Genomic DNA, 27,539 nt, shown 5'->3' with positions numbered 1-27,539 from the left:
CCATGAGGTGATTTCCAGCACTTCTCCGTGAGGGACCTCACTGCACTCCGCCATGAGGGGATTCTCCGTGAGGGAGCTCACCCCGCTCCGCCATGAGGAGATTCGCAGCACTCCTCCGTGAGGGACCTCACTCCACTCCGCCATGAGGGGATTCTCAGCACTTCTCCGTGAGGGACTTCACTCCATTCCGCCATGAGGGGATTCACTCCTCCATGAGGGAATTCGCAGCACTTCTCCGTGAGGGACCTCACCCCGCTCCGCCATGAGGGGATTCCCAGCACTTCTCCGTGAGGGACCTCACCCCGCTCCGCCATGAGGGGATTCCCAGCACTTCTCCGTGAGGGACCTCACTGCACTCCGCCATGAGGGGATTCGCAGCACTTTTCCGTGAGGGAGCTCACCCCGCTCCGCCATGAGGGGATTCACTCCACTCCTTCGTGAGGGACCTCACTGCACTCCGCCATGAGGGGATTCACTCCGCCATGAGGGGATTCTCAGCACTTCTCCATGAGGGACCTCACCCCGCTCCGCCATGAGGGGATTCACTCCGCCATGAGGGGATTCCCAGCACTTCTCCATGAGGGGATTCTCAGCACTCCGCCATGAGGTGATTCCCAGCACTTCTCCGTGAGGGACCTCACCCCGCTCCGCCATGAGGTGATTCCCAGCACTTCTCCACCCCGCTCCGCCAGCACTTCTCCGTGAGGGAGCTCACCCTGCTCCTCCATGAGGTGATTCCCAGCACTCCTCCGTGAGGGACCTCACTCCACTCCACCAGCACTTCTCCGTGACGGAGCTCACCCCGCTCCGCCATGAGGAGATTCGCAGCTCTCCTCCGTAAGGGACCTCACCCCGCTCCGCCAGCACTTCTCCCTGACGGAGCTCACCCCGCTCCTCCATGAGGTGATTCCCAGCACTTCTCCCCGACGGAGCTCACCCCGCTCCGCCCAGCGGGGCCGGCTCCTCGGGCTATCCCCTCGGAGCTCCGGCCCAGCTCCCGCCCCTCAGAGGCCCGGCGGTGTTTCCCTCCTTCGCCCTCGGCCTGGCCACGCTGCTGAGGCGCCATGAGACCTCCGGGCCCTCACTCCCTCAGCATCAGAGAACTCAGCCGGCATCGCACCCTTGAGGACTTCCAGCCTGCTCCACCCCCAGCATCCCTCAGAAAGAGGTAGGTTTCAATAATTCCTTTTTTTGATTTTTTTTTTGGGTGTTGAGCCCACAGTGGGGCTGGTGCACAAGCAATTGGTAGAAATAAAAATAAAGAAGGGAGCGACATAAAATCATGGAATGGTTTGGCTTGGGATTGTCCAAGCCCCATCCAGCCTAGCTTTGAACACTTCCAAGGATGTGCCTTCAAATGACTGATGGATTTGGATCATGATGGGCTGCGAGGTTGTATTTGGAAATTAAGTAGGAAAGGACTGACCCAACTGCCACCCCAGCTCTGATATATCCATTTTCCAGCTTTATGGTGTCAACATGAGGCTGGTTTGGCTTAGAGGGGAATGTAAAATTTGCAAAGAATGTGTTTCATTCATTGCCTCATCAATACTGCAGATTTCCATTGAAAGGTACTTCTAGAGGTGGGAAAATATTCTTCAGTATTTGCCTGAATTCCGATTAAAATTTTGTTTTCTAATTCCCTATGAAAGGTTTGTTTTCTAATTCCCTAATGAAAGAGGATGTTTGATTTCAATTAAAATGAAATGCCATCATTTTTGGTTTTACTAATGGAATACTGCAGTCCATTAGGGAGAAAACAGTGGATTTGGGAACAGGCCAGGAGGTGCAGGGGACGCAAAGAGATTTTCCACGTATTTTCAATTTTTATAATGGGCATATGTAGGTCATTATGGAAATCCATGGGTTGTGATGACAGGGATACAGAAAATACAATCAGGCAATCTCTTATCGAGGTTTCAGCAGGAATTATTCATATTTTGGAAATCTGGAAAAATGATCGGATGGGGTTCAGAGTTATCTGTGCTGGTGGAAGGTGCCCAAGGCCGGGTGGGATCCTTCAAATCCTTTGCTCCAAACCTTTTCCATCCCAGCCTTGAACAATTCCAGGGCTGAGCCATCCCAACATCTCTGGGAATATAATTTGGAGTGACCCTCTGGGAGAGCTGATGAGATTTCACACTTATTCCCTGTATTATATTCTTTACATTATTGAATGTTCTTTGAAGGCTCTCTCGTGCTGGTAAAAATGTGTTGTTGTTGTTGTTGTAAATCCTTTTCTATGTGGTTTCACATCTTAATTCTGTTTTTGCTGTTTGTTATTGAGCCCGGACCCATTGGTGGCGAGGGAGCCTCGGGCTGAGTCCCGTCCTTCTAATTGAATTAAAAGCTGCTGTAAAAAATACACGGGAATAAAAGGAGAAGGATGAAGGAGGAAATAATTGGGGGAATACGTGGCTGGATTAGTTATTGTCCCAATTAGCTGCCTGAATTAGCTGCTTGACGAGGAACACGGAGGGAAGAATAAAGGGCTATCGGTGACAAGGCCAGTTTTTAGGGAAGCTGCTCCTCTAAGTGTATTATGATTGCAATATAAAGAGCTGCAGGTTTCACTTAAATGGATTTTGATCCTGCTTATTTTTCTAACAGCAGATTGCTTTCACTTCCATATTAATCTCTTATTAAACCACAAAAATTCCAATATTTATTTTCCTGGGAGCAGCTTAGACATAATCTAACTTTACAGAAAAATACGACTTGAAACCCCAAACCAGCCTCGCACGGATCTGCCAAGCACCTGCGAAGGAATGCAGCTGCAAAGCCCTGGGAAAACAACGGGAAATGTGACAGTTCATTAATATAATTCAGCGCCGAGATTGATTTGGGAAAGCCACTGCTGCAGGATTCCACTGGAGGACTCGGTGGCATTCCCGAGGTGTGTGCACGTCATGTAAATCCCAGTTTGGGAACTGGGATAACTCACTGGTCTGTCAGCAAAACAAATAGAGGAGCAGCGATTGCTTCAGCACTTCATTTTTTATTCCATATTCATTTTTCCTTGTTTCTGTTTTTTTTTATAGTTTGCTCTGGCTATTTTTTCCTGGTGAAAGTGCAGGCAGCATTTCAAACTGTGATCTGCACAGATGGGAATGAAGGAACATTCTCCAGGCGAAAATTGTTCTCAGAGACATTTGGGATCGAGCAGGATTTGTCTGCGTGAGGGGAGGAACATCCTGATTTTCCAACAGGGGTGCTCAAGGATCCAACCCGTTCTGCCGTGGTGCAAGGTACAATAACACACAGAAAGGATCATCCCGTGGAAAAAACACTCATGATCAGACCACTGAGGTGTTTTTCTGCCGTGTCCTCACAAACCTGTCTGCTTTTAATTAATTTGAGGTGCGTGTGTGTGTTGATGAAGAGTTTCTATCACCACAAGCAGCACTTACAAATGACAGGGTGGGCAGGGATGGGCTGGGCAAATCCAAAACAATTTACTTTGCATTAATTAACAGCTCCTAAAGAGATCCCACATTCATCCGGGAGAGGTTTGCAGGGTGCAGTGTCACAGAAAGAGGCTTTGCTGCCCACGAATTGTGTTTTTCCTCTATTCCCTCCTCCCCTTTTGGTTTCCAAACTGAATTTCCCCATTTCCAGATGCAAGTGCGGTATAAAATGGAAATAAAACAGGCGGTTAAATTATCAGAGCCCAAAAAAAAAGGGGATGATCCAAATCCATTTTCTTCCTTATGGATCCCCGTTGCTGTACTGGTGGTAAATACACCAGGCTCATCAAATTTTTAAGCACAGGATGCACAAAAGAAGCTCCGGAGTGTCTGGAAAATCTCGTGGCATCGGTCACAAGCAGCTCTTGGGGCTGAGGCGTTGCCAACTCGCCATTCATCATCACTTCCCTTCCATGCCCGCGTTCCTTTTGTTCTCTAAACCCGAAATTTCCGTGCTTTAATTTCCCTCCTCTCCCCGGAATGGCTTTGCAAATGCTTAGCCTTAAGTAATAGTCAGTAAAGGCGAATTACCTTAAATCAAGCAAAGGGTTATCTAATTTAGAAAATAGGAAATAGAGAGAAAATCAAACTAAATGAAATGTAAACAGGATAATTCATACCTAATCCATGGGCTCGCTCAACAGGAGGAGTCTTTTAGTTGAGCTCCCGTTTTAAGCACCACTCACAAGTCTTTGAGCCCAAACCACAGATTTTTTAGACCCAAAATCCTCAGAGAATTCATTGTTGTATATGTTTTATTTAGGTTATGGTTTACAGGGATTGGTTTGTTATGGAATTGTGGGATGGTTTGGGTTGGAAAGGATTTTAATCCCATTCCATGCCCACCTTCCATTATCCCAGGTAGCTCCAAACTGGCCTGGAAAATTTAGGAATTTCCCAGGAAAGGGAATTTTAGATTGGCACTTGAGAAAATGCACCGGGAGCAGGGACTGGTTCCAAAATAAAGGAGAACATTCCCAATCATGCAGCAGCTCCTGAGAGTTTTCCAGTGGGAAATGCAGGAAAAACATCCCTGTGATCCACTCTGGAGCAGCCTGGCATAGTGAAAGTGCCCATGGCAGAGGGTGGAAAATGATGATTTTTAAATCCCTTCCAACCCAAACCGTTCCAAAATTCATTCCAGGATTCCAGAACCTTTCTCCCAGTTTCACTCCGATTCTGAAGAATTCCCAGTGATTACTTTTCCAGCCAAACCCTAACAATGAGATTCTTTCAAGGTTAGCAGCACAATTTGGGCAAAAAAGGAAATTATCAGGGAGGTTTTATTAAGGAGAAGGAGTATCAGCAGGTCACATCTTGTTTCTGGTGGAGTTTGGAGGAAGCAGGATTGATATTTAAATCAAACAAACCTATCTGTTAAACGAGACCGTTAAATTACAGATAACGAGGGAAGAGTCCAAATTTTCCCAAATGTTCTCAGTTTTCAGGTTTTTTTCCTAACGACCGTCGTTATATTTTGATGTGGTTAATAATACAGCAGAGGTTAAATGAAACATGAAAAAGGGCCGTACGTTAAAATTGAGATAACTCTTCCTCCAGTGAAGTGGAACCCAGCAGATGTAGCTGCACACTGTAATTGCTGCCTGTTTCCTGTCACTCTGATTAAGTTGCATTGTCCCTGCTCCAAGTGTAGGAATCAGTGGCTTCCCATAGGGCACAGCGTGGGACAACTGGATCCAGCAGGAAAATCACTCCGTGCTTGTCCTGGTGATGGTATTGATACACAATACCTATTGATTACTCCTAAAATCAATAAGCTGGGAGTGGGAGAGGTTCCATTCCCCATTATTCGCCAAATAAACCCAAGGCCTGGCTGCTGTATTAATTCTGCTTCTCAGGACTTCCAGCATTGCTGTTTTCCTCATTCCAACCCCCAGAATCCCAAAATTATGGGATGGGGAAGAATTCCAAGCCACTTCCATAGAGCAGGATGCTCCCAGCCCTTTCCTTTTGCAGGTCTGAATCGTGGTGTGGAGGATTGCTCAGAGCTTCAGGGCAGCGTGGGCTGATGCCAGAAGGATCTGGAGAGATTCCAAACTCAGGGATACTTCCCTTGCTGACAGAGGAATTGGAATATTTTGCATCCTGAGTCATCCAAGGAGCATCAGTTTGGCAGGTGGGATGTGGATTTGGATTTAGGATTGAGGTATGTCTCCCCTATCCCAGCCCAAAACCATTCTGGGATATCAGGATTCTATAAAATCCCATTTTTGGCTGTTTAATCCCCAGCTTCATCTGTGGCCTAGCTTTCTAAAAATGGAAATTAATATTAAAAATCATTCCTTAACACACATGTTTATTTTTTAATTTATAGAATGTACCTATTACACTCTCCAGACACATGTGCTTGATTATAACGATTATCATATGTATTTTCCAAGGCGCTCATCATCACCATAATATCAAATGTCATTAGAGAAATTAAGGAAGAGAGCAGCAGCATTCCTTCCAAGGAAAATTCCAAGGAAAATCCAGTTTCCTCCTTTCCCACCACAGTGAGAGCTCAGCTGATTTTCTGCCACTTTTGTTTCAGCTCGACACAAAAACAGCCAAATCCTCGAGGGGAAACGTGCAGCGTGCACCTGAAGCCAAAAGCTCAATGAAATATCAAAAATATCCTGGAATTGTGCTGGAAACGCTCTCCAAAATTGGGGCAGGAGCGAGGGAGGAGGTAAACACAAACACCAACAGATCCTGAGCTCAGGTCACAAACCTCTTGTGGTTTAACACAGAAAAAAAATTATTCCAGAAGGAAAAAATTAATTTAGACATTGATTAATTAAAGATTTTGAGAATATCGAGGGGTTAAAAGTAGAATTTTGAAGAGAATTTGTTTTTTTTTTTGGTTAGTGGTTAGTGTAGGATTTTTTTTTGTTTGGTTATGAGCTGGGTGGGGGAGGGGAGAAGTTATGTGGTTTTTGGAGGTAGATTTGGATTTTTGTAGATGGAAGGGTGGAGAAAATGTGGGATTTTTTTGGTTTTTTTTAAAGAGAGTGGTTTTATTTGTGGTTTGTTGTGGGGAAGGAGAAGAGCAGGAGGGCTGTGAGGTGTTTATTTGTTTGGGAGTTGGGAGTTTTAATTTTTTTTGGAGAAATGAAAGTTTTGTGAAATTTTTCTCTTTTTTTGGGTTGAAAAAGAGAGGAAGAGAGATAATTTGGGATTTGGGATGTAGGTGGGAGGAGATAATGGAGTGGTTGAGTCCTGCTTGCTGCTCCCAGAGGTGCATTTTTCCTCATTTAAAGATTTCCTGCTGAGAATTATCATTTTTGGAGCAAAACCCCATTTCAGACCATGGGAGGAGATAAGTACCAGAGGATTTACACGTGTGTTCCCAGAGGTGAGAGAAATGAATCTGGATTGGTTTAGGAGAGGTTTTAATTTCAATATTTACTTCTTTAGGCTCCAACAGAGGAAGGAAACAGCTGGAGATGACACAGACACGTCGATATTCCAGATTTAGCTGGTTTGTCTGGAAAACACGTGTTGGATTTCAAGGCTGTGTGTGTCCAAGGGGCCAGGAAGAGCAGGAGTGATCCATGCACTCAAAGGTACTGCTAGGATGTTGTAATTTAACTAATTAAAAATTAACATTGCTCTCCAGCCCAGCTTTTAGGGATTTAAGGTCTTCTCAGCAGAAGAGTCCCTTAAATCCATTCTGTGTCGTGGGGGTGAAGCTGCAGCAGCAGGGAGCTGCCTTTGCATTGCTGACTCCGACTAAATCCTCGGGTTTTTGCTTCCTTTGCGTCATTTCTGTGATTATTTTTGTGCTTCATATGCTCAAAAATCCCTGGGGAATAGAGAAAAAAAACCTCTTTTTTTTTCTTTCATATTTTTGCTTTGCAAGTCACTTTGCAAAGAAGCTTTTTGGTGTCTTCAGAAGGTTTAAAACCCACCTGTTTACTGGGAGAAAGGTGCATCCTAGTGGGAAATTTATGGGAAATAAAATCTATCGGCCCCACACCTGGGAAAAGGGATTTAGAGCAGGATTTTCAGTCTCAAAGCAAAGATTTATTTTTTTTTGTAGAAAGAGAACTGGGAGAACAGAGTGTTCCTGCTGCTCTGGCAGGGATTCCTCAGGATTTCCAAGGATTTACCTTGGAAAAGAAGGACCAGAGCAGGGAAAAAGGGACCTGTGGGGTTTAGGAGGACACTTAAACACTCCTAAGGTCACTTGGATAATCTAATCCTACTCAGGATGATATCTAGCTCCGGCAGGAACTCTTGGAAGGTTTTAAACAACATCCATCTTCATTATTTCCCACCCTCGCGTCTGTATGATTGATTCCTGCTAAATTTGGTTTAATTGCTCAGAAGGTTTTTAAGGAATGACATTTGGAAAGAGCCAAATGGGATGTCTGAGCTCCCCCTGCTGCGCCACCCAGCACCCAGCACCCAACTCAGGAGCTTCTCTGTGCCCCCAAAATCCATCTAACCCCGTTATCCTGCACCAAAATGAGGGCAAAGCTGCAACTAAAACCATATTTATACCCCAAAAATCAATAATCAAAGATAAACCCCATCAGCAGGAGGATAGCGGAGCAAACCCGACATTAACCACTCGTTATTTACGCCACGAGCCGGTGCGTGGCCACAAAAGCTGTGAAAAAATCCCCTTTTTTTTTTAATTTTTTAATTATTTGTTAAAATCTTTCAATTGTTCAGCAGATAATGTCATGGATTGGTCCTCCCAGTGTGAAGTGCAACCATCCAGAACCCCCACAGTATTATAAATAGGCTTCGGAGCCGGGATTGATTGATGTTTGGCATCAAATCTATTCCTCGGAGCATGTGTATTCCTTCTGTTCACCAGTTTCATACAAATATACTCGGGCTGGTTTTTTATTCAAATCTCCCAATTTATGGCGGGTTTCAACTGTTAAATATTTAAATGATTTTTCTTCTTTTTTTCCGTATGCGAGGCAGGGAAATCTTGCGCCGAGCGCAAACGAGACTCGGAGATTTAACGAGTTTCCTGTGGGGGTGAGAAAAGCTTTATTAATTATATGGAGACTCAAATAATAGTTTTGCCTGACACTAATGTTCCATCAGTTCCAAGCACAAGGATCCTGTGGGATGGCTTTAGAGCCCTTATTGGGATCGAGATTACGGCATTTATGGCTCCGTGGAAATAGGAATTTAATCAACGGAGTTTGGAGAGAGGGTTGGAGTTGGTGGTGAGAAATGAGAGGTGCAAAAACAACCAGAAATTATTCCAGGGGAGTTCCTGGAGCTCCACAAACCCCACTGAGAGCTGGTGAGAATCCCCCTGGATCTGCACTCTCCCAGGGCTTATTTAAGTTAAATTATTTAACTTATTTAAGTTATCAAATCAATACTTGGAAATAACTTTATTGAGGAATTTTTCTGCCATCGGGGCTTTATTCCGTCCGCCCTTTTTTTCCCACGTGGATTTGTGATTAATTCATTTATTCATGTGTTTGTAAGAGCAGGAGGCCAGAGCCAATTATGTCTTATTTATTATTTTGTGTATTACAGGAAAATCCGGAGACACCAATGGAACAATGGATGTGAATTCCTCCTCCCACTGGAAATTCGAATTGCTGGTAAAAAACTCAACCTGTTGCTTGAGCACCCAAATTACCCTGAAATGATAAAGAGATCACAGGGCAGGAATGCTCAAAGTCTCACCTTTAGCACTCAGATAATTCACTGTATTTTAGAAATGCTGTGAACTCCACCAGGTTCCCTTTTATATCAAATTTCCAATAGATTTTTGGCTCACAGTTTGTTAAACTGGTGCCCCAGTCAGTGATAAAATTGAATTGTACTCGTGATTTCTGTTTCTGGCTGTGAAACCCACACCAAAATCAGGAAAAAGGGATGTTCCAGTGCTCAGAGGAAGCTTCAAGTAGGAATTAATTTATCTCTGGTAGCACTTGACAAAGCTCAGCTCCTTTATAGTCACATCTGTTAGTTCAGAGCATTTATTGGAGGAGCCTTGACAAAGACAAAAACAGATGATGGAAATCTCATCTGTCAAAAGTGTTATTAAAGCTGGGAACAGGGCGAGGGTTGCTTTAAATTGAAAGCGTCGTTTATATTTTATCCAAGGTTTTGGAAATAATAACAGCGGGGAAGGGTTTTGGGGGCAAAGTGGGGAATGGGAAATGGGGAAATGGGGATGGGAATGGGGAGTGGGGATGGGGAATGAATGGGAAATGAATGGGAAATGAATGGGAAATGAATGGGAAATGGGGAATGGAAACTGGGAATGGGGAGTGGGGAATGGGGAATGGGAAATGGGAAATGAATGGGGAATGAATGGGGAATGAATGGGAAATGAATGGGAAATGAATGGGAAATGAATGGGAAATGAATGGGGAATGAATGGGAAATGAATGGGAAATGAATGGGAAATGAATGGGAAATGAATGGGGAATGGGAAATGAATGGGGAATGGGAAATGAATGGGAAATGAATGGGAAATGAATGGGAAATGAATGGGAAATGAATGGGGAATGAATGGGAAATGAATGGGGAATGGGAAATGAATGGGAAATGAATGGGAAATGAATGGGAAATGAATGGGAAATGGGAAAAGAATGGGAAATGAATGGGGAATGGGAAATGAATGGGAAATGAATGGGAAATGAATGGGGAATGGGAAATGAATGGGAAATGAATGGGAAATGAATGGGAAATGAATGGGGAATGGGGAATGGAAACTGGGAATGGGGAATGGGGAGTGGGAATGGGAATGGGGAATGGGGAATGGGAATGGGGAATGGGGAATGGGGAATGGGAATGGGGAATGGGGAATGGGAATGGGAATGGGAATGGGGAATGGGAATGGGAATGGGAATGGGGAATGGGGAATGGGAATGGGAATGGGAATGGGGAATGGGAATGGGAATGGGAATGGGGAATGGGAATGGGAATGGGAATGGGGAATGGGGATGGGGAATGGGAATGGGGAATGGGAATGGGAATGGGAATGGGGAATGGGGAATGGGGAATGAATGGGAAATGAATGGGAAATGAATGGGGAATGGGGAATGGGGGATGGGAAATGGGAATGGGGAATGGGGGATGGGGAATGGGGAATGGGGAATGGGGAATGAATGGGAAATGAATGGGGAATGGGGAATGGGGAATGGGGAATGGGGAATGGGAAATGAATGGGAATGGGGAATGGGGAATGGGAATGGGGAATGGGAATGGGAATGGGAATGGGGAATGGGAATGGGAATGGGGAATGGGAATGGGAATGGGGAATGGGGAATGGGGAATGAATGGGAATGGGAATGGGGAATGGGGAATGGGGAATGGGGAATGGGGAATGAATGGGAAATGAATGGGAATGGGGAATGGGGAATGGGAAATGAATGGGAAATGAATGGGAATGGGGAATGGGGAATGGGGAATGGGAATGGGAATGGGAATGGGGAATGGGGAATGGGGAATGAATGGGAAATGAATGGGAATGGGGAATGGGGAATGGGAATGGGGAATGGGGAATGGGGGATGGGAATGGGGAATGGGGAATGGGAAATGAATGGGAAATGAATGGGGAATGGGGAATGGGGGATGGGAATGGGGAATGGGGAATGGGAAATGAATGGGAAATGAATGGGGAATGAATGGGGAATGGGGAGTGGGGAATGGGGAATGGGGAATGGGGAATGGGAATGGGGGATTGGGAATGGGAATGGGGAATGGGGAATGGGAATGGGGAATGGGGAATGGAAACAGGGAATGGGGAATGGGAATGGGAATGGGGAATGGGGAATGGGAATGGGGAATGGGGAATGGGGAATGGGAATGGGAAATGAATGGGAAATGAATGGGAAATGAATGGGGAATGAATGGGGAATGGGAATGGGGAATGGGAATGGGGAATGGGAAATGGGAAATGGGAAATGAATGGGAAATGGGGAATGGGAAATGAATGGGAAATGAATGGGAAATGGGGAATGGGAAATGAATGGGAAATGAATGGGAAATGGAGAATGGGAAATGAATGGGAAATGAATGGGAAATGAATGGGAAATGAATGGGAAATGGGGAATGGGAAATGAATGGGGAATGAATGGGAAATGAATGGGAAATGAATGGGAAATGAATGGGGAATGGGGAATGGAAACTGGGAATGGGGAGTGGGGAATGGGAAATGGGAAATGAATGGGAAATGGGGAATGGGAAATGAATGGGAAATGAATGGGGATTGGGAAATGGGGAATGGGGAGTGGGGAATGGAAATGGGAAATGAATGGGAAATGAATGGGAAATGAATGGGGAATGGGAAATGAATGGGAAATGAATGGGAAATGAATGGGGAATGAATGGGGAATGGGAAATGGGAAATGAATGGGGAATGAATGGGGAATGAATGGGAAATGAATGGGAAATGAATGGGAAATGAATGGGAAATGAATGGGGAATGGGAAATGAATGGGAAATGAATGGGAAATGAATGGGGAATGGGAAATGAATGGGAAATGAATGGGGAATGAATGGGAAATGAATGGGAAATGAATGGGAAGTGGAGTAAAACCCTGGCTGAGTTCAGTGGGAGTGGAGCCTTCCCAAGTCTTGTTCCCTCAGATATTCCCAAAACTGTTCCTAGGGGCTTCCCTTGTTTTATTTTCCATTGGAATGGTTTATCTAACCTTGGAGTTTATATTCCAAATAATTCCAGGTCCAAGGTGCTGTGGTACAACTGGAAATTCGATTTTTTCCACAATTTAGGTCTTATAATTGTCTTTTTTCCTCGCTGATGCAGTAATTTGGGTTTGTAGGATCTGTGGGATTTGGGATAGATGAAGTTTATTTGGGATAGAGGTACAAATCCCATCCCTGGGATGTTTTGGGATCCTGGAAGGTGTCTCTGGTACAACTGGAAATTCGATTTTTTCCCACAATTTGGGTCTTATAATTGTCTTTTTTCCTCGCTGATGCAGTAATTTGGGTTTGTAGGATCTGTGGGATTTGGGATAGATGAAGTTTATTGGGGATATGGGTACAAATCCCATCCCTGGAATGTTTTGGGATCCTGGAAGGTGTCTCTGGTACAACTGGAAATTCGATTTTTTCCACAATTTAGGTCTTTTAATTGTCTTTTTTCCTCGCTGATGCAGTAATTTGGGCTTGTAGGATCTGTGGGATTTGGGATAGCTGATGTTTATTTGGGATAGAGGTACAAATCCCATCCCTGGGATGTTTTGGGATCCTGGAAGGTGTCTCTGGTACAACTGGAAATTCGATTTTTTCCACAATTTAGGTCTTATAATTGTTTTTTTTCCTCGCTGATGCAGTAATTTGGGTTTGTAGGATCTGTGGGATTTGGGATAGGTGAAGTTTATTGGGGATATGGGTACATATGGATTTTTCTCCATCCCTGGAATGTTTTGGGATCCTGGAAGGTGTCTCTGGTACAACTGGAAATTCGATTTTTTTCCACAATTTAGGTCTTTTAATTGTCTTTTTTCCTCGCTGATGCAGTAATTTGGGTTTGTAGGATCTGTGGGATTTGGGATAGCTGAAGTTTATTTGGGATATGGGTACAAATCCCATCCCTGGAATGTTTTGGGATCCTGGAAGGTGTCTCTGGTACAACTGGAAATTCGATTTTTTTCCACAATTTAGGTCTTATAATTGTCTTTTTTCCTCGCTGATGCAGTAATTTGGGTTTGTAGGATCTGTGGGATTTGGGATAGCTGATGTTTATTGGGGATATGGGTACATATGGATTTTTCTCCATCCCTGGAATGTTTTGGGATCCTGGAAGGTGTCTCTGGTACAACTGGAAATTCGATTTTTTCCACAATTTAGGTCTTTTAATTGTCTTTTTTCCTCGCTGATGCAGTAATTTGGGTTTGTAGGATCTGTGGGATTTGGGATAGATGAAGTTTATTGGGGATACAGGTATCCCATCCCTGGAATGTTTTGGGATCCTGGAAGGTGTCTCTGGTACAACTGGAAATTCGATTTTTTCCACAATTTAGGTCTTTTAATTGTCTTTTTTCCTCGCTGATGCAGTAATTTGGGTTTGTAGGATCTGTGGGATTTGGGATAGGTGATGTTTATTTGGGATATGGGTACATATGGATTTTTCTCCATCCCTGGAATGTTTTGGGATCCTGGAAGGTGTCTCTGGTACAACTGGAAATTCGATTTTTTCCACAATTTAGGTCTTATAATTGTCTTTTTTCCTTGCTGATGAGTAATTTGGGGTTGTTGCAGTAGGGTTTGTAGGATCTGTGGGATTTGGGATAGATGAAGTTTATTGGGGATATGGGTACATATGGATTTTTCTCCATCCCTGGAATGTTTTGGGATCCTGGAAAGTGTCACTGCCCATGGAATAAAAGGCTCCTTAAGGTCTTTTCCCACCCAAACCATTCCGGAATCCCGGAATTCTTTCTCCAAAGACACGGGATGAGCTCTGGCTGCCTCCTACTCATGGTTTTCTATCCTTAGCAGAATTCACAGGATTTCAGCTCCATCACACTTCTCACTCTCTAATCTTAGAGCTGCTGCCAGCTTTGAGAAGATTTGGAGCTCCAGGGTCTCTCACTTGTGTGCAGGATCCTTCTGGGACACGGCCAAGTAGGTGAAAAACTTGGAAAAGGGGGAAGGGAAAAGCTGGGAATTCTCTCAAATTCCTCAGGATTTGCTCAAATGGGTTTGTGCAGGGAGAGGTGAAAGTTCCTACCCTGGTGGAACACGTGGAGTTGTGGGATTTTCACTGGAGAACATTCCTTGGATGTGTTTGGAGCTGCTCCTCTAAGTGTCTCCTGCTTTTTGTTTGTTCCCAAAGGTGTCTGTGGGATTTTGAGATGGAGAAAGTCTCTGTATTTCTGCCCTGTTGTCAAAGAAGAAATCGTAATTAATCTGTGCTGGTTTAAGGTTGTTAATTCTGTTTATCTCTAACATTTTCTGCAGGGCAGCGTGTGGGGCTTAATATATATAATGGTACAAACATTATATATTATTATATATTAAAAATTGCCTGTGCTGGATTTACAATAACATGCCAATATAACATTATATATTTAAAACTACCTGTGCTACATTTACAATACCATGTCAATATAACATCCCTCAGTGGGATGTTACAAACATTATATATTTAAAACTATCTGTGCTATATTTACAATAAGGTGCCAATATAACACCCCATTAGTGGGATATTACAAACATTATATATTAAAATTACGTGTTCTATATTTACAATAATGTGTCAATATAACATTATATACCAGAAACTACCTGTGCTATATTTACAATAATTTGCCAATATAACACCCCTCAGTGGGATGTTACAAACATTATATATTAAAACTACGTGTGCTATATTTACAATAACATGCCAATGTAACATTATATATTAAAAACTATCTGTGCTATATTTACAATAACGTGCCAATATAACACCCCTCAGTGAGATGTTACAAACATTATATATTAAAAACTACCTGTGCTATATTTACAATAACGTGCCAATATAACATTATATATTAAAAACTACCTGTGCTATATTTACAATAACATGCCAACATAACATTAAATATTTAAAACTACCTGTGCTATATTTACAATATTGTGCCAATATAACATTATATATTAAAAACTATCTGTGCTGTATTTACAATAATGTGCCAATATAACATCCCTCAGTGGATGTTACAAACATTATATATTAAAAACTATCTGAGTTTCTGGTATTTAATGTTATATTGGTATATATAATGTTATATTGGTATATATAAATATAGCACAGGTATATAATGTTATATCTGTGTTATATTTACAATAACGTGCCAATATAACATCCCTCAGTGGGATGTTACAAATATTATATATTAAAAACTACCTGTGCTATATTTACAATAACGTGCCAATATAACATTATATGTATATAATATATATAATGTTACAAACATTATATATTATTATATATTAAAAACTACCTGTGCTGGATTTACAATAACGTGCCAATATAACATTATATATATATAATGTTACAAACATTATATATTATTATATATTAAAAACTACCTGTGCTACATTTACAATAACATGCCAATATAACATTATATATATATAATGTTACAAACATTATACATTATTATATATAAAAAACTACCTGTGCTATATTTACAATAACGTGCCAATATAACATTATATATATATAATATATATAATGTTATATTGGCACGTTATTGTAAATATATAATTGTAAATATATAATTGTAAATATATAATATATATAATGTTACAAACATTATATATTATGATATATTAAAAGCTACCTGTGCTGGATTAACAATAACGTGCCAATATAACATTATATATATATAATATATATAATGTTACAAACATTATATATGATTATATAATAAAAACTACCTGTGCTGGATTTACAATAATGTGCCAATATAACATTATATATATATAATATATATAATGTTACAAACATTATATATGATTATATAATAAAAACTACCTGTGCTGGATTTACAATAACGTGCCAATATAACATTATATATATCTAATATATATAATGTTACAAACATTATATGTTATTATATATTAAAAAACTACCCGTGCTGGATTTACAATAACGTGCCAATTTACAAACATTAATAATTAATTTTTAAAACCCCAAAACAATGGGGTGATCTTAATTAGCAAAAATTCCGAAATCCTGAAATTCTTAAAGATGGGGTGATCCCAGCAAACAAAATTAAAATATTTCATTGTTAATTTCCTCATTTCACTAATAGGTAGGAATTAATTAAAACAATAACAAATTAATTTGCTTGTGTTTATTTTATTCAGGAGCTCAACTTCTAAACTCCACGGCCTGGGAGAAAATACGTTTTTCAACCTCATTTTTTGGATTATTTAACTCATGAAAACTCCATTTAAACTTGATTTTTGAAGAATAAAATCCCCCTGGAATATTAATTAATTGATTAATTAAAGAGCCATTATGAACTGGAGTTTGCAGAGCAGCCCAAACTCACAACAAGAGGAATATTTGGAATATTTCCCTGGATTTGGTAAGGAGGAATTTTTTTACAATATTCTTTTATTATTTATTTACAATAAATATTTACAATATTTACAATATTCAATTATACAATATTTTTACAATATGGGAATATATGGGAATTATATGGGAATATATGGGAATTATATGGGAATATATGGGAATTATATGGGAATATATGGGAATTATATGGGAATTATATGGGAATATATGGGAATATATGGGAATTATATGGGAATTATATGGGAATTATATGGGAATATATGGGAATTATATGGGAATTATATGGGAATATATGGGAATTATATGGGAATATATGGGAATTATATGGGAATTATATGGGAATATATGGGAATTATATGGGAATTATATGGGAATATATGGGAATTATATGGGAATTATATGGGAATATATGGGAATTATATTGGAATTATATAGGAATTATATGGGAATATATGGGAATTATATGGGAATATATGGGAATTATTATATGGGAATTATATGGGAATTATATGGGAATTATATGGGAATTATATGGGAATATATGGGAATATATGGGAATTATATGGGAATATATGGGAATTATGGGAATTATATGGGAATATATGGGAATTATATGGGAATTATATGGGAATTATATGGGAATATATGGGAATTATATGGGAATTATATGGGAATTATATGGGAATTATATGGGAAATATATGGGAATTATTATATGGGATTTATATGGGAATATATGGGAATTATATGGGAATATATGGGAATTATATGGGAATTATATGGGAATATATGGGAATTATATGGGAATTATATGGGAATATATGGGAATTATGGGAATTATATGGGAATTATATGGGAATTATATGGGAATATATGGGATTTATATGGGAATATATGGGAATTGTATGGGAATGTATGGGAATATATGGGAATTATATGGGAATATATGGGAATTATATGGGAATTATATGGGAATATATGGGAATTATATGGGAATTATATGGGAATATATGGGAATTATATGGGAATGTATGGGAATATATGGGAATTATATGGGAATTATATGGGAATATATGGGAATTATATGGGAATTATATGGGAATATATGGGAATATATGGGAATTATTATATGGGAATTATATGGGAATTATATGGGAATATATGGGAATTATATGGGAATATATGGGAATATATGGGAATATATGGGAATTATATGGGAATTATATGGGAATATATGGGAATATATGGGAATATATGGGAATTATATGGGAATTATATGGGTGGGATCTGTGGGGTGGGATTGGGATCTGTGGGGTGGGATTGGGATCTGTGGGGTGGGATTGGGATCTGTGGGGTGGGATTGGGATCTGTGGGGTGGGATCTGTGGGGTGGGATTGGGATCTGTGGGGTGGGATTGGGATCTGTGGGGTGGGATTGGGATCTGTGGGGTGGGATCTGTGGGGCGGGATTGGGATCTGTGGGGTGGGATCTGTGGGGTGGGATCTGTGGGGTGGGATCTGTGGGGTGGGATTGGGATCTGTGGGGTGGGATCTGTGGGGTGGGATTGGGATCTGTGGGGTGGGATCTGTGGGGTGGGATTGGGATCTGTGGGGTGGGATCTGTGGGGTGGGATTGGGATCTGTGGGGTTTTTAGGTGTCCCCAATCAAGGTGCCACCCCAAACAGGGTGTCCCCAAGCAGGGTGCCACCCCAAACAGGGTGTCCCCAATCAAGGTGCCACCCCAATCACGGTGTCCCCAAGGAGTGTGCCACCCCAAACAGGGTGTCCCCAAACAGGGTGCCACCCCAAGGAGTGTGCCACCCCTATCAGGGTGTCACCCCAAGCATGGTGCCATCCCAAACAGGGTGTCCCCAAGGAGGGTGCCACCCCAAACAGGGTGTCCCCAAACAGAGTGTCCCAAAGCAGGGTGCCACCCCAATCAAGGTGCCATTTTGAGCAGGGTGCCCCCCCAAGAGGGTGTCCCCAAGGAGGGTGCCATCCCAAACAGGGTGCCACCCCAAACAGGGTGTCCCCAAACAGGGTGTCCCCAAGCATGGTGCCACCCCAAGCAGGGTGCCATCCCAAATAGGGTGCCACCCCAAACAGGGTGTCCCAAACAGGGTGACACCCAGAGCAGGGTGCCATCCCAAATAGGGTGTCCCAAATAGGGTGTCCCCAAGCAGGGTGCCATCCCAAACAGGGTGTCCCCAATTAAGGTGCCATCCCAAACAGGGTGTCCCCAAGCAAGGTGCCACCCCAAATACGGTGTCCCCAAGCAGGGTGCCACCCCAAGCAGGGTGCCATCTCAAACAGGGTGTCCCCAAGCAGGGTGTCACCCCAAACAGGGTGCCACCCCAATCAGTGTGCCACCCCAAGGAGTGTGCCACCCCAAACAGGGTGTCCCCAAGCAGGGTGTCACCCCAAATAGGGTGCCACCCCAAACAGGGTGCCACCCCAAATAAGGTGTCCCCAAGCATGGTGTCACCAAGCAGGGTGCCACCCCAATCACGGTGCCATCCCCAGCAGGGTGCCACCCCAAGGAGGGTGCCATCCCAAACAGGGTGACACCCCAAGCAGGGTGTCCCCAAGGAGTGTGCCACCCCAAGCAGGGTGCCACCCCAAACAGGGTGTCCCCAAACAGGGTGCCACCCCAAGCAGAGTGCCACGCCAAACAGGGTGCCACCCCAAATAGGGTGTCCCCAAGCATGGTGCCACCCCAAACAGGGTGCCATCCCAAGCAGAGTGCCACCCCAAGCAGGGTGCCATCCTAAACAGGGTGTCCCCAAAGCAGGGTGCCACCCCAAACAGGGTGTCCCCAAGCATGGTGCCACCCCAAACAGGGTGTCCCCAAGGAAGGTGCCACCCCAAACAGGGTGTCCCCAAACAGGGTGTCACCCCAAGCATGGCACACTCCAAATTGGGTGTCCTCAAGCAGGGTGCCACCCCAATCAAGGTGCCACCCCAAACAGGGTGCCACCCCAAGCAGGGTGTCCCCAAACAGGGTGCCATCCCAAGCAGGGTGCCACCCCAAACAGGGTGCCACCCCAAGCAGGGTGTCCCCAAACAGGGTGCCATCCCAAGCAGGGTGCCACCCCAAACAGGGTGCCACCCCAAGCAGGGTGTCCCCAAGCAGGTGCCACCCCAATCACAGTGCCACATCGCTGCCACCACGATGCCAACACCACGGGCTCGAGCACAGAACACTAAACAACATCTCCACACATCTCATCCAATCACCCCAAATTAATTAACCACAGCACCGCCTAATTACACCCACCTGCTTTCCCCCCACCTTAAATATCACAAACCCTCCTCGTCCCCCAAAATTCCTCCTGCAACTCCATAAAAACCCAAATAAATTCCGCTGGCATCTTGTAAATTTTTATTTTCCACAACGACCGCGGGCCCCATCTGCGCCCCAGCTGTTATTAGAGAAAAAAAATTCGGATTTTCTGCATTATAAACCAGCCTAGAACAGTAATTGCCAGTGGAAAAGATTAAATGTAGACACTAAAAATGTTTACTCGCCATGAATATTCATAACGACGGGTAGGAAACAGCTCTAGAAAATTAAAAAGAAAAAAGGGTTTGTTTACAAGGCTAGGAAAAAAAAAAATAAATAAAAAAAAAGGGGAATGTCAGTTGGCCCCGAGCCTGAAATAGGAAGGAAAAAAAACCTTTGGGTAAAGCATTAGGGAGAAAAACAGATGGTTTGTGAACCTTTTATTAGATAGAAAAATCATTAATCAAGGCCAGGCTGGAAATGGCAGTTTTTTGGGTAATTCAGAGCTAAATTTATTTTTTTTTAAAGCGACAGGTCTGCGCTTCCCACCCGAGGAAATCCCTCAGTGGGTTTCACATTTCTGGAAAAAAAGAAAAAAAGAAGAAAAAATACTCCAAAAAAGGAGGAAAACACAGCTTGGATTATTTTTTCAAGCAGCTGAAAAGAAGGAGAAATTTTGGGAATACGACATTCCACAGACAGATTCAGGAATCAAAAGGTTTGGGGGTGAAATGTTACAAAAAATTCATTTTTTTGGGTAAAAAATAATATTATGGGGATGGGGAATGGTGATTTTTGACGTGGTTGGGGGGTTTGTGACATGGGATGTCACCTCTCCACTTTGGTTGTCCCCACAGTGTCCTCGTGCCTCGTGTCCTGTCCTCAGCGTGGCCAAAAATTCCTCATCTGGGAGCATTTATGGACCAGTCCTTAAAATGACACAGGTACAGGAAAATCAACTTAAATTATCATTTTTTATCTGATTTTTAGTAGTTTGGATTGGCAGAAATACACAGATTTCCATAGAATTATCTGAGATTGTTTACATCAATATTTTTATTTATTTCATTTGGGTTGGGAGCGGTCGAGAAATGAAAAAAAAATACAAAAAAAATACAAAAAAATACAAAAAAATACAAAAAAAAATACAAAAAAATACAAAAAAAAATACAAAAAAATACAAAAAAAATACAAAAAAATTACAAAAAAAATACAAAAAAAAAATACAAAACTCTCTTAAAACAATAAAACAACATTAAAAACGAGCCACAACATTTTTAACAGCAAACTCAGAGCTCGAAATAAAGCCAAAAAAAATCATCTTTGGGGAATAAAAAGGAACAGCTTCTTCCTCTCTGATGTGTTTTGTAGCACAGAGGAGCTGCCCACACATTTCCGAATTTTCTGACTAATAACCGAGGGATGAACTTCTTAAAACATCTGAAATCCATCAGAGCTGAGGGTGGAAAAAGAAATAAAAACTGATTTTTTGTGAGAAAAAGTAGCTGGAATTGCAATGCTTGAATATGTTCCAGCACAAAAAAGCACGGGAATATCTCGGCAGCTGCGGAGAATTATTGGAAAAATCGGAATTTTCAAAAATAAAAAAATTAAATCCGAGGGGTAGCAGGGGGGTAAAAAATTTAGGAAAAAATTGGGGTTTTTTAGGAAAAAATTGGGGTGTAAACCCCAAATGTGCTGCAGCAGATGGGAAGTTAAACATTGATTATTTCCCCAGGTTGGCACATAATTGGCATCTGGAATTAATTGGCTGTTTGCCCACGGTGTGGAGCTCAGCAGGAGCCGAAGGTGACGTGAGAAAACCCTTTAAATCTCAATTTTTTGATCTAGAAATAAAAACCAGGAATGTTTTTGCAATTTCCACCAGCTCCAAATTGCACATCTGCAATAAAAATGCAGGTGTGACGCTGCAGCAATGCAGGGGTTAAACCCTCCCGAGCTCTCCCATCTGCCAACAGCCCTAAAAAAACCATTTAAAAATGAATTTTTTAGCCTCACAGACAGATTGTGGTGAGCTCCCCCCACGTCTCCAGCGAGGCTGAGGCATTAAGAATGTATGGATGCTGCCTATGGATTCCATACGTGTTTATTCCGTAATTATCATCGTGTTTGAGCGGTAAATAATGTTGTCCGTGTGACACCGTGAAAATCAGGGAATTCTGATCACCTTAAAAGCAAAGTTCTGGTCTGGGAGCGATTAGGGAGCTCGTTAATTAGGCTAATTAGAGATTATGTGTTTTAGGTGGAAGATGTGGTGCTGCACGGGGCGTCTCCAGTCCAGAAATCCACACCAGGATGGAGAATTCCGCCCTAAAATGGACAATTCCTCCTTAAAATGGACAATTCCACCCCAAAATGGACAATTCCAGCTCAGGATGGAGAACTCCACCCCAGGATGGACAATCCCACCCCAGGATGGACAATTCCACCCTAAAATGGACAATTCCACCCTAAAATGGACAATTCCTCCCTAAAATGGACAATTCCACCCTAAAATGGACAATTCCACCCTAAAATGGACAATTCCACCTCAGGATGGACAATTCCACCTCAGGATGGAGAACTCCACCAGAGGATGGAGAACATCTCCCCAGGATGGAGAACATCTCCCCAGGATGGAGAACATCTCCCCAGGATGGAGAACATCTCCCCAGGATGGAGAACATCTCCCCAGGATGGAGAACTCCACCTCAGGATGGACAATTCCACCCCAGGATGGACAATTCCACCCTAAAATGGACAATTCCTCCCCAGGATGGACAATTCCACCCCAGGATGGACAATTCCACCCCAGGATGGACAATTCCTCCCTAAAATGGACAATTCCACCCTAAAATGGACAATTCCTCCCTAAAATGGACAATTCCTCCCTAAAATGGACAATTCCTCCCTAAAATGGACAATTCCACCCTAAAATGGACAATTCCACCCTAAAATGGACAATTCCTCCATAAAATGGACAATTCCACCCTAAAATGGACAATTCCACCCTAAAATGGACAATTCCTCCCTAAAATGGACAATTCCACCCTAAAATGGACAATTCCACCCCAAAATGGAGAATTCCTCCATAAAATGGACAATTCCACCCTAAAATGGACAATTCCTCCCTAAAATGGACAATTCCACCCTAAAATGGACAATCCCACCCTAAAATGGACAATTCCTCCCTAAAATGGACAATTCCACCCTAAAATGGACAATTCCCACCCTAAAATGGACAATTCCTCCATAAAATGGACAATTCCACCCTAAAATGGACAATTCCTCCATAAAATGGACAATTCCACCCTAAAATGGACAATTCCTCCCCAGGATGGACAATTCCTCCCTAAAATGGACAATTCCACCCTAAAATGGAGAATTCCACCCTAAAATGGACAATTCCACCCTAAAAATGGACAATTCCACCCTAAAATGGACAATTCCTCCCTAAAATGGACAATTCCGCCCTAAAATGGACAATTCCTCCCCAGGATGGACAATTCCACCCTAAAATGGACAATTCCACCCTAAAATGGACAATTCCACCCTAAAATGGACAATTCCACCCTAAAATGGACAATTCCTCCCTAAAATGGACAATTCCATCCTAAAATGGACAATTCCACCCTAAAATGGACAATTCCACCCTAAAATGGACAATTCCTCCCTAAAATGGACAATTCCACCCTAAAATGGACAATTCCTCCCTAAAATGGACAATTTCACCCTAAAATGGACAATTCCACCCTAAAATGGACAATTCCTCCCTAAAATGGACAATTCCACCCTAAAATGGACAATTCCACCCTAAAATGGACAATTCCTCCCCAGGATGGACAATTCCACCACCCCAGGATGGACAATTCCACCCTAAAATGGACAATTCCACCCTAAAATGGACAATTCCACCCTAAAATGGACAATTCCTCCCTAAAATGGACAATTCCACCCTAAAATGGACAATTCCTCCCTAAAATGGAGAATTCCACCCTAAAATGGACAATTCCACCCTAAAATGGACAATTCCACCCTAAAATGGACAATTCCACCCTAAAATGGACAATTCCACCCCAGGATGGACAATTCCACCCTAAAATGGACAATTCCTCCCCAGGATGGACAATTCCACCCCAGGATGGAGAACTCCACCCCAGGATGGAGAACTCCACCCCAGGATGGAGAACATCTCCTCAGGATGGAGAACATCTCCCCAGGATGGAGAACTCCACCCCAGGATGGAGAACTCCACCCCAGGATGGAGAACATCTCCTCAGGATGGAGAACATCTCTCCAGGATGGAGAACTCCACCCCAGGATGGAGAACATCTCCTCAGGATGGAGAACATCTCCTCAGGATGGAGAACATCTCCCCAGGATGGAGAACTCCACCCCAGGATGGAGAACATCTCCTCAGGATGGAGAACATCTCCCCAGGATGGAGAACATCTCCCCAGGATGGAGAACATCTCCCCAGGATGGAGAACATCTCCTCAGGATGGAGAACATCTCCCCAGGATGGAGAACTCCACCCCAGGATGGAGAACATCTCCCCAGGATGGAGAACATCTCCCCAGGATGGAGAACATCTCCCCAGGATGGACAATTCCACCCCAGGATGGACAATTCCACCCCAGGATGGAGAACATCTCCCCAGGATGGAGAACTCCACCCCAGGATGGAGAACATCTCCCCAGGATGGAGAACATCTCCCCAGGATGGAGAACTCCACCCCAGGATGGAGAACATCTCCTCAGGATGGAGAACATCTCCCCAGGATGGAGAACATCTCCCCAGGATGGAGAACATCTCCCCAGGATGGACAATTCCTCCCCAGGATGGAGAACATCTCCCCAGGATGGAGAACATCTCCTCAGGATGGAGAACATCTCCTCAGGATGGAGAACTCCACCCCAGGATGGAGAACATCTCCCCAGGATGGAGAACATCTCCCCAGGATGGAGAACATCTCCCCAGGATGGAGAACATCTCCCCAGGATGGAGAACTCCACCCCAGGATGGAGAACATCTCCCCAGGATGGAGAACATCTCCCCAGGATGGAGAACATCTCCCCAGGATGGAGAACATCTCCCCAGGATGGAGAACATCTCCCCAGGATGGAGAACATCTCCCCAGGATGGAGAACATCTCCCCAGGATGGAGAACATCTCCCCAGGATGGAGAACATCTCCCCAGGATGGAGAACATCTCCCCAGGATGGAGAACATCTCCCCAGGATGGAGAACTCCACCCCAGGATGGAGAACATCTCCCCAGGATGGAGAACATCTCCCCAGGATGGAGAACTCCACCCCAGGATGGACAATCCCACCTCAAGAACATTTTCCATCCTTTTCCTGCTCCTGGGACCATTTTTGGGTGCAGAACTCCAATTTTGGGTTCCTTTTTTCCCATTTTTCCATGGAATTTTTGAGCTTTTCCATCCCTCCTATAAAATGTTTCTCTGTCATTCCCAAAAAATCATTTTTGCATTTTCCAAATCCTCGGGAACAACATCTCTGCACCCCCCCAAAAATTTTAAATTTTTAAATTTTTAAATTTTTAAATTTTTAAATTTTTAAATTTTTAGATTTTTTAAGATTTTTTAGATTTTTAAATTCCCCAAATCAATCCATAATTAAGTTAAACGCAGATTGGAATAATTAATCCCAAAAATCCACCCCTAAATACAGCAACAATAAACCCTCTGTTTTTTTTTTTACAGGATATTTGTCATCTTTTGATGCCGTGCCAAAAAAAATACGGAATTTTGGGAGAGGAAAAACCTCCGGAAGCGTCTTCCCGAAAAATCCACGCTCCAAAAAAAACCAGGGCAGGAATTTCAGGTAAAAAATAAAATTCAGGTAAATAAAATTCAAATTTCAGCAGCTCAGGAGTGGCTGGAAATATTAATATTAATATTAATATTAAATTAATAATATTAAGTTATTAATTAATATTAATATTAAATATTAAAAAATTAAATATTAAAAATTTAATATAATATAATTTAATTAATTATATTATATTAATTATATTAATTATATATTATATATTATATATATTAATTATATATATATATAATATATATATATAATTAATATATATAATATATATATATTATATTATATATATATATATAATTAATATATATATAATATATATATATTATATTATATATATATTATATATATATTATATTATATATATATTATATATATATATAATATTATATATATTATATATTATATATATATATTAATTATAATTAATTAATCAATTATATAATTAATTATATTAAATTATATTTAATTAATATTAAATATTAATATTAATATTTAAATAATTAATATTTAAAATGCTGGAAATTCCTCGGTGGTGGGATTTTGGGATAAATGATTCCAGCCGCTCCTGAATCCTGGAAAAATCCTGGAAAAATCCTGGAAAAATCCTGGAAAAATCCTGGAAAAATCCTGGAAAAATCCTGGAAAAATCCTGGAAAAATGAATCCCTCAAATGGGAATTTTGGGGGGTCACCCCCTGGTATCTCCTGCCACCATCCCCAGATATAAAAAAATGCTGTGATGGCACAAAAAACACAAATATTTTGGGAAAATTGCTTTTCCTGAGCAGGAAAAATCCATAAATATATAAATATATCCATAAATATCCTCTCTGGAATGAATAAATTCCATAGGAGAGGATGTGATTCCAAAAAAAAACACGGATACAGCGTTTTAAATGGGAATAATTCATTTTATTTCATTTTTTTATTCACAAAAAAGGTAAAATTTTATATTCCAGTGGAAAAATCCATAAATATATAAATATATCCATAAATATCCTCTCTGGAATTAATAAATTCCATGGGACAGGATGTGATTCCAAAGAAAACACGGATACAATATTTTAAATGGGAATAATGAATTTTATTTCAATTTTTTATTCATAAAAAAAAGGTAAAATTTTCTATCCCAGTGGAAAAATCCATAAATATATAAATATATCCATAAATATCCTCTTTGGAATAAATAAATTCCATGGGACAGGATGTGATTCCAAAAAAAACACGGATACAGCGTTTAAAACGGGAATAATTCATTTTATTTCACTTTTTTATTCACAAAAAAGGGTAAAATTTTATATCCCAGTGGAAAAATCCATAAATATATAAATATATCCATAAATATTCTCTTTGGAATAAATAAATCCCATAGGAGAAGATGTGATTCCAAAAGAAAACACGGATACAATATTTTAAACGGGAATAATTCAATTTATTTCAATTTTTTATTCATAAAAATGGTAAAATTTTATATCCCAGTGGAAAAATCCATAAATATATAAGCAATTTATTTCACTTTTTTATTCACAAAAATGGTAAAATTTTTTTTGTAGCATAAAGAGGAAAAATTTGTGGTAGAAAAAATAAAAATTAACTCCAAATTAAGGAATTTTTTGATAAAAAAAGTGAATTTATGCAGGTTCTGCCTGGTGGAAAATGGAATTAAATGTTATTTATACTGGAAAAATGAGGAATTAATGTAGTTAAATCCTTGTGCTGGGATGAGGGGAAATAGAGACAAGAGGGATTTATTATTAAATTAAAATATTAATTAGTTTAATTAATATATAATAATTAATAATAATAATTAATTAGTTAATTAGTTAATTAGGGATTTTATGGGATTTTATGGGATTTTCTGGGGGGTTTCTGGGATTTTATGGGAGTTTATGGGATTTTA

General features: G+C 41.4%; 1 long non-coding RNA gene across 2 annotated transcripts; it reads left to right on the top strand.

The window, feature by feature from the left end:
- Positions 1-887: 887 nt before the first annotated feature.
- LOC115491164 (uncharacterized) lies at positions 888-23,166 on the top strand. 2 transcript variants are annotated; one of them, XR_012053083.1, is made up of 14 exons: positions 888-1,168; positions 3,042-3,248; positions 5,445-5,604; positions 6,022-6,159; positions 6,888-7,036; positions 8,408-8,468; positions 8,985-9,052; positions 13,929-14,057; positions 14,269-14,357; positions 16,293-16,516; positions 20,320-20,509; positions 20,649-20,735; positions 21,530-21,600; positions 22,055-23,166. It is a non-coding gene; the product is annotated as an uncharacterized lncRNA (long non-coding RNA). The 2 variants fall into 2 exon arrangements; XR_012053082.1 differs by lacking the exon at positions 8,408-8,468 and having other exon boundaries at positions 894-1,168; positions 13,980-14,057; positions 22,055-23,145.
- The last annotated feature ends 4,373 nt before the right edge of the window (positions 23,167-27,539 follow it).

This window comes from Taeniopygia guttata, chromosome Z, assembly GCF_048771995.1.
Source record: "Taeniopygia guttata chromosome Z, bTaeGut7.mat, whole genome shotgun sequence".
Taxonomy (NCBI): domain Eukaryota; kingdom Metazoa; phylum Chordata; class Aves; order Passeriformes; family Estrildidae; genus Taeniopygia; species Taeniopygia guttata.
The sequence above is the reverse complement of the archived record's forward strand: the minus strand, read 5'-3'. Positions and strand labels throughout refer to the sequence as shown.